The sequence below is a fragment of the Psammomys obesus genome, unplaced genomic scaffold (assembly GCF_907164565.1).
Source record: "Psammomys obesus unplaced genomic scaffold, mPsaObe1.curated_primary_1811, whole genome shotgun sequence".
In the NCBI taxonomy this organism is placed as follows: Eukaryota; Metazoa; Chordata; class Mammalia; order Rodentia; family Muridae; genus Psammomys; species Psammomys obesus.
In genome coordinates this window covers 72,555-81,289 of record NW_026596088.1, presented here as the reverse complement: position 1 = coordinate 81,289, position 8,735 = coordinate 72,555, and positions in this window count along the sequence as shown.

Here is an 8,735-nt window from a genome sequence, read left to right as displayed (position 1 = left end):
GATACAGAAAAAGTAGAAAAGGAATAATTTTTCTTTGAGGGCTGTAGGACAACAGACACAGAGCTATACAGTTCACAAAAGACACAATTACTTCTGACCAACCTGTAAGCGTTCAGTTCCCAGAACTCTGAATTTCAGTAATTAATTTCAATAAAGAAGTCTCAACTTAGAAAAATATTCTGTTCATGACTAAGCTTTATTAGATAGAAAATATGTTGGTTTGAATGAGAAATATCCCCCACTGCCTCAGTTTCAACACTAGGTCCCCTAGTTTATGCTGTTTGGGCAGGATTGGCTGGTGCAGCCTTTGGGGAGAAAGCACTTTTCACTAAAGTGGGCCTTGATATTAAAACCTTTGTAACTAACATACAACATATAGAGGGTAATCCATGCTTCATATATATGTTCTTTAGTTTATTTTTTGAGGCAGGGCATCACTATGTAGCCTTGGCTGTCCTAGAACTTACTGTGTAGACCAGGCTTGCCACAGATATCTGCCTTTCTCTGCCTTTCACATTGTTGGGATTAAAGGCAAGCAGCAGTACACGTGGCTTACATATTCCTTATTTAGAAGACAAAAGTTCATATATGTGTGTGTTTTTAATTTATTTTTTATAATTTATTCACTTTACACCCCAATTGCAGCCTCCTCTCTCCTGTCCTCCCAGTCACACCCTCCCTTTTCCCTCTAGCCCCCTCCCCTAGTCCTCAGAAAGGGGGAATCCTCTTTACCATACACTCCACACATAAGAACTGATGCACACATACAAAACATACTTGTCTTTTCCTCACACATTCAGATTGATGATGTCTGAATGGAAGTTTTTCTTTTTTATGACCTCCTAAATATAACAACCCCTTTAGGCAAAGCAATGAGATGAGAGCGGACCCGGGGTATAATGTCACCTACATTTGGAGACACCAAAAGCTTGCCAGCTACATGGAACATCAATGAATCTCAAAAATATAAGTTCAAATATTAAAAGTCAGACCAAAGTACACATGCCATGTGACTGCATTTATATAAAGTTTTAGAAGCAGGTGAAATTGAGCTAGTATTTGGGGGTAAATGCTTCAATGATAAAACTATAAATAAAAGCAATACTGTGGTTGCCTCAGCAAGGAATGAGGAAACTGACTGAGAGGGATGTGAGATGTGAGGGCACATCTCCAGCATTGGCAATATAAGTAAACTGGCTCTGTTATTAAAAATATAAAAGAGAAAGAAGCTTTTAAAAAGCTTTGTAAATTTCCAGCAGGTTTCCTCCGCTTCAGTACAAACTGATGCTTTTCAGTATGTGATTACTCTGTTCTTGCTCCTGTTGCCTTGCCTGCCACTTGTTTCTCTCTCTCCCCACCATGATGTCTTATCAGAGCACCAGAAAAGTAACTATGTAAATTGTTACCAAATAGTGGGATGTTGCTGTAAAGACTCTGGTCATGTTGGCTATAGATGAAATGTAGTAGAAGAAATTTGGATTAGAAAAGCAGCTGAGTGTTGTAAGTAGAGCATAATGTTTTATTCTGGTTGGAATCTGGAAAACTACAGAGATGAGAGAAAAATGGACTTTACTAGTCAGCTCAAGGGTTTCAGAAGAACTCAGGGACTTTAAGAGTAATTGTGTTAAAAGGCTTTATTGTGATAGTTGGCGAACAATATGGCTGTATTATGCCCACATCCTGAGAACTGACATGAAGCAGAGTGTGAGAGTGATGGATTGGTTTGTTTGGCCCACAGAATTTAAAGAAAGTACAACACAACTCTGTGGGATTATAATTAGTGGTAATTCTTATGCAGGCCTATAGTGAAAAATAGCAGGTGGGACAGAAAGAAATACAAAATATATGGTTTGGAGAGGAAAGGATTGCAAGGAAGCTTACTGCTATAGCAAGTGCAGCAGGCTAAAGAAGAGGCAGTAGTTGATAAGAAGAGTAAGGACACTAAAGAGAATTCTACTGATCCTTACTGGTACTGTGAGAAGGATGCTGTCAGGAAAAAAACCTATCCAGCTAAGATTCAAGGAGCAAGAGAAGAAATATTGAAGGGTTGCTTGATCCTAGGATGTAATTGTTTCAAAATTCTAAAGGTCCTGCAAATATGTACCAAACAAATATATATCAAATATCAAGATGACAAATGCAAGAACAGATGGTTCACTGAGCCTTCCTATCATTTCTTTTTTAAATCAATGAGGATATTCAGTGTGTGTCAGGGAGGCCATCAGAAACCTTTGGGTAAAGTTGTGAAAATGGATTCTGGATTGCAATGTAGAACATTTGAGATCTCTTGACATTCTGTTCTGGTTATTTTGTAACCAGAACAGCAACATAAAGGTGATGCCTTCCCTCCTTTATCCAATACCTCCTTCATGCATTCTCTCTCAGGAATCATTACCTCGAGTAAACAATACCTTTAATAATTTGGCTTAGTCATGGTATTTTAGCATAGCAAGAAAAAGTAACTGACTCATACTCAGGATGCTGTTCTCCCAAATATCTTTATTTTTTCTGGCCTCATTGTTTTCACTCCTCCTTAACTCACCTTAGCCCGGTTGCTTTTACTGACATAGCTTGACTAAAAGTCTCCCCATACAATTAGTGTTTCAATCCATGGTTCAAAACTGATAGGAAATTTCTTGAGGTTTTAGGAGCTAGGATCCACCTGGAAGATGCAGGTTATTCCTTGGCAGGACTGTAAGAACTTTGACTCTTTCTTTCTTTTTTTTTATTAATTACAATTTATTCACTTTGTATCCCAGCTGTAGCCCCTCCTGGGCTTTCCCAGTACTTTCCCAGTACCACCCTCCCTCTCTCTTCTCCTCCCGTGACCCTCCCCAAGTCCACTGATAGGGAAGGTCCTCCTTTCCTTCCCTCTGACCCTAGCCTATCAGGTCTCATCAGGACTGGCTGCATTGTCTTCTGTGGCCTGGTAAGACTGCTCCCACCTCAGGGGGAGGTAAACAAAGAGCCAGCCACTAAGTTCATGTCAGAGACAGTCCCTGTTCCCATTAGTAGGAAACCCACTTCAATACTGAGCTGCTGTGGGCTACATCTGTGCAGGGGTTCTAGGTTATCTCCATGCATGGTCTGTGGTTGGAGTATCAGTCTCAGAAAAGACCCCTTTGCCCAGATTTTTTGGTTCTCTTATTCTCCTTCTGGAGCTCCTGTCCCTTCCAGGTCTTTCTATCTCCCCCTTCTTTCCTAAGATTTCCTGCACTCTGCCCAAAGTTTTGCTATGAGTCTTAGCATCTGCTTTGATATCCTGCAGGGTAGAGTCTTTCAGAGGCCCTCTGCAGTAGGCTCCTGTCCTGTTCCCTGTTTTCTTCCTCTTCTGATGTCTGTCCCATTTGCCTTTCTAAATGAGGATTTATAATTTTACCGAGGGTCCTCCCTCTTGCTGAGTTTCCTTAGGTGTGCAGATTTTAATATGTTTATCCTATATTATATGTCTGATATCTACCATTTGTGTCTTTCTGCTTCTGGGATGCCTTACTCAGGATGATCTTTTCTAGTTCCCACCATTTGCCTACAAATTTCATGATTTCCTTGTTTTTAAACGCTGACTAGTATTCCATTGTGTAAATGTACAACAATTTCTGTATCCATCCCTCAACTGAGGGACATCTGTTTGTTTCCAGATTCTGAATAAAGCTATTATGAATAAAGCTGCTATGAACATGGTTGAGCAAATGTCTGTGTTGTATACTTGATCATCTTTTGGATATATGCCTAGGAGTGGTATAGCTGGATCTTGAGGAAGCACTATTCCTAATTGTCTGAGGAAGCGCCGGATTAATTTCCAAAGTGGTTGTACAAGTTTCCATTCCCACCAGCAATGGAGGAGGGTTCCTCTTTCTCCACATCCTCTCCAGCATGTGTTGTCACTTGAGTTTTTGATCTTGGCCATTCAGATGGGTGTAAGGTGAAACCTCAAGGTCATTTTGATTTGTGCTTCCCTCATTACTAAGGATGTTGAGCATTTGAAGTGTTTCTCTGCCATTCGAAATTCCTCTCTTGAGAATTCTGTTTAGTTCTGTACCCCATTTTTTAAATTTTTATTTTGTTTGTATTAATTACAGTTCATTCATTTTTTTTACCCCAGCTTTAGCCCCCCTCCATTCCCTCCCAATCTTACCTTCCCTCATCTCCTGCGCCCCTCTCCAAGTCCACTGATAGAGGAGGACCTCCTCCCCTTCCATCTGACCCTAGCTTATCAGGTCTCATCAGGACTTATCAGCTCTCCTTCTGGAGCTCCTGCCCTCTCCAGGTCGTACTATCTCCCCCTTCTTTCCTAAGATTCCCTGCACTCTGCCCAAAGTTTGGTTATGAGTCTCAGCATCTACTTTGATACACTGCTGGGTAGAATCAGAGGCCCTCTGTGATAGGCTCCTGTCCTCTTTCCTGTTTTCCCCTTCTTCCAGTGTCCATCCCATTTGCCTTTCTGAGTGAGGATTGGTCATCTTACCCAGGGTCCTCCTTGCTTAGCTTCTTTAGGTGTACAGATTTTAGTAGGTTTATGCTGTATTATATGTCTAATATCTACTTCTAAGTGTGTATATACCCTGTGTGTCTTTCTGCTTCTGGGATATCTCACTCGGGATGATCTTTTCCAGATCCCACCATTTGCCTGCAAAATTTCATGGTTTCTTTGTTTTTAATTGCTGAATAGTATTCCATTGTATAAATGTACCACAATTTCTGTATCCATTCCTCCGTTGAGGGGCAGCTGGATTGTTTCCAGATTCTGGCTATGATGAGTAAAGCTGCTATGAATGTGGTTGAACAAGTGTACTTGTGTACTTGAGCATATTTTTTATTTATGCCTAGGAGTGGTATAGCTGGATCTTGAGGAAGCGCTATTCCTAAATGTCTGAGAAAGTGCCAGATTGATTTCCAAAGTGGTTGTACAAGTTTCCATTCCCACCAGCAATGGAGGAGGGTTCCCCTTTCTCCATATCCTCTCCAGCATGCGTTGTCACTTGAGTTTTTTATCTTAGCCATTGTGATGGGTGTAAAGTGAAATCTCAGGATTGTTTTGATTTGCATTTCCCTGATGACTAAGGACGTTGAGCATTTCTTTAAGTGTTTCTCTGCCGTTCTTTATTCCTCTACAGAGAATTCTGTTTAACTCAGTACCCCATTTTTTAATTGGATTACTTGATTTGTTTCTTTCTTTTTAACTTTTTTAGTTTTTTTATATATGAATATATTATATTTATAAATATGTAAATATTATACATATACATATAAATACACACATATATAAATATTTATATATTCTGGATATATTTTTATATATTCTGTCAGATATAAACCCACACACCTATGGATACTTGATTTTTGACAAAGAAGCCAAAACCATTCAATGGAAAAAAGACAGCATCTTCAACAAATGGTGCTGGTCCAACTGGATGTCTACATGCAGAAAAATGAAAATAGATTCATAATTATCACCCTGCACAAAACTAAAGTCCAAGTGGATCATAGACCTCAACATAAAACTAGACACACTAAATCGGTTAAAAGAAAAAATGGGGAAGAGTCTAGAACTCATTGGCACAGGTAACAACTTCCTGAACAGAACACTAACAGCACAGGCTCTAAGAGCAACAATCAATAAATGGGACCTCATGAAACTGAAAAACTTCTGTAAAGCAAAAGGTACTGTTGCTAGAAAAAAAATGACAGCCTACAGACTGGGAAAGGATCTTCACCAACCCTATATCTGACAGAGGGCTGATATACAGAATATATAAAGAACTAAAGAAGTTTAAAAGCAGCAAATCAAGCAATCCGATTAAAAAAATGGGGTACAGAGCTAAGCAGAGAATTTTCAGTAGAGGACTACAGAATGGCAGAGAAACACTTAAGGAAATGCTTAACGTCCTTAGCCATCAGAGAGATGCAAATCAAAACGACCCTGAGATTTCACCTGACACCCATCAGAATGGCTAAGATCAAGAACTTTGACTCTTAACACCTGTCAGTGGATTTCAATATAGAAATCTTCCAGTGTTCTGGGATCTTAGAGTTTTGCTGTCTTTTCCAGTTTCAGCTGTGATACTCTTTCTAGGAACTCTTTCAGCCTTGTGGCTAGTACTGTAGTTGGAATCCCTACTTAATTGTGTTGTACACAGGCAGTATTCTCAGCCTGTCAAACCCATGAAGAACAGCATATGTAGGAAGACATTATTTTTTGTAAACCTTTATTGAGACTAATGCAATAAAACAAGATGAGAACAGTAAAGAGAAGGGTAGAATATTTAGATTGATAAAGAAACAAAATGAAGTCCTACCTTACATTACCATAAAAATATTACCTGCAACATACAGACTGTAATTCCACCAGTTACAGCTAGGCATGTTCATGACTCCTAATCCATTTTTGTAACTCAATCATAAACCTCATATGGGAACTAATTGCAAACCTTCAATGGTAACAGTTTCCTAGTTTTCATCAAGAGTGCTGACAGGAATGACACGCTGACATGCTACTCTATCCCACAGTGTATCGATGACAGATATGGTGAAGTCAAAGCAACAAAAAGGTACTTTATTAGTGTAGGTGCACAAGGCTTACTGAGATCTTTTGGCTGCAGATTAGAACAGCAGGGCTTCATAAAGTGGGATGTTGTGGCTTCACCAGCCACCATGATGGCAGTACCCTTTACACTGGATGTTAAAGTTTATGAAGTCCTTGTGAAATGCTCAGAGCATCCAGAATGATCTGATGATGATCTGATGATACCACAGGACTGTTTGATCTCCATTTTCTCAGAACATTGTGACTTTTTAAAATTTTTTTATTTTTTATTTTTATTTTTAAATATTAGTTACATTTTGTTAACTCTGTATCCCTGCTGTATCCCACTCCCTCTTTCCCTCCTAATCCCACCCTCCCACCCTCATCTCCTCCCTGCCCCTTTCCAAGTCCACTGATGGGGAGAATCTCCACCCCTTCCATCTGATACTGGTTTATCAGGTGTCTTCAGGACTGGCTGCAAAGTCCTCCTTTGTGGCCTAGCAGGGCTGCTCCTCCTGGGGGGGGGGAGGGGAGGTCAAAGAGCCAGCCATTGAGTTCATGTCAGAAACAGTCCCTGTTCCCTTTATTAGGGTACCCATTTGGATACTGAGCTACCAAGGGCTACATCTGAGCAGAAGCTCTAGGTTGCATCTGTACATGGTCCTTATTTGGAGAAACAGTCTCATAAAAGACTCCTGTGCCCAGATTGGATGTGGGAGCAAACAAGTAACAGGACAGGAGCTTACCAGAGAAGGCCTCTGAAAGACTCTACCTAGCACTATATCAAAGTGGATATTAAGACTCATAACCAAACCTTTGGCAGAGTGCAGGGAATCAATAAAAAGGGGGGGGGGTAGGAGTTAATATGACCTGAGAGGACAGGAGTTCCACAAGGAACATTGTGACTTAAGACAATATCTGTGAGCTGTCAATCAGAGAATCTTATTCAACAGTAAATTGGCTTTAAAGAAATACAAAAATTAAGGCTGCTTACCTTGAAGATCTCTCAGCACAAAGTTTTGTGACAGTATTTAACACTGCTCTTCTCTTCATCAAAATTTCTAGAGAGAGTTGTTTCCCTAGAATATGTTTCTGTTTCTGTAGACAATTTCTGCACACTGTATGTGTGGGGGCATAATCTCTCTTTGTTGGGGAGATGTATTTCCTGCATTTACTCTTCACAAACATCAGTACCTTCATCCTTATCTTCTTAGCCATCTTGTTTATTCATCTTTTTAAGAAACTGAGACTTAACCCATTTACTTAGCCTCAAGGAACACTACTTAGTAATTTCTGTGAACAAGTTATTGCTTGGTTATGCAGAGTACAACCCTGTGATATTTTCACCTATGTTTTGCTCCTATCAGTACCATATGAAAACTCAAACAGATATTAGAGTTTACATTAGAAATACAAGTGGCTTCCCACAATATTTTTACATTTTTAATAATTTATTTAGAATTTCATACAATGTATCTTCATCATATTCAACTTTCCCCCAAATTCTCTCAGAACCACCCCCACCTCCTTACCTCAAAACTTTAAGTTATTTTATTTTTAATTTTATTAAGTTCAATTTGTTTTCTCCAAGTTCTCTGGGTTGTATTGCTGGCCACTGATTGTGTTTAGCCTACCTGTGGTCACACTGTTAAAACAGACTAACCCTCTCACTTCCCCAGCTGCCAACATTATATCATGTAACGCTGTGACTTCATGGCTATCTCCTCCCTATTCCCAGGGCTAAAAATATTATTTGGTCCCAGTGTGCACAGTTCTTGTGCCTGCTGTAACAAATAACTGCGAGTGCATATGTGTAACTGCAAAATCCCTGCGTCACAAAACATGCAGAAACCAAGCAGGTGTTGGCCTGTACGCTTTACCTGTACTGGTTAGCTTTCATAGTACCAGAAGGTTCTATGCTCTCAACTGGAGGAAAAAGTTAATAGATACCATCCAACCATGAGCCCTGCAAACTACAAAATGATTTGCTAATGGAGTCTATAACTAGCATAGTGAGTGTGGCTGAGAAACTGTGGATCTCTAGACAATAGTTTAGAAGGGAGAATATACTACTATTAATCTGTGGAATTATCATAGTATTAAAACAATCTCCCCTGAAATTATTACACTGATATTTTAAAGGTCACTAGTGACTAAATTCTTAGATACTCTACATTATTAAACAGATACAATTGGCATTCTTACTACAAGA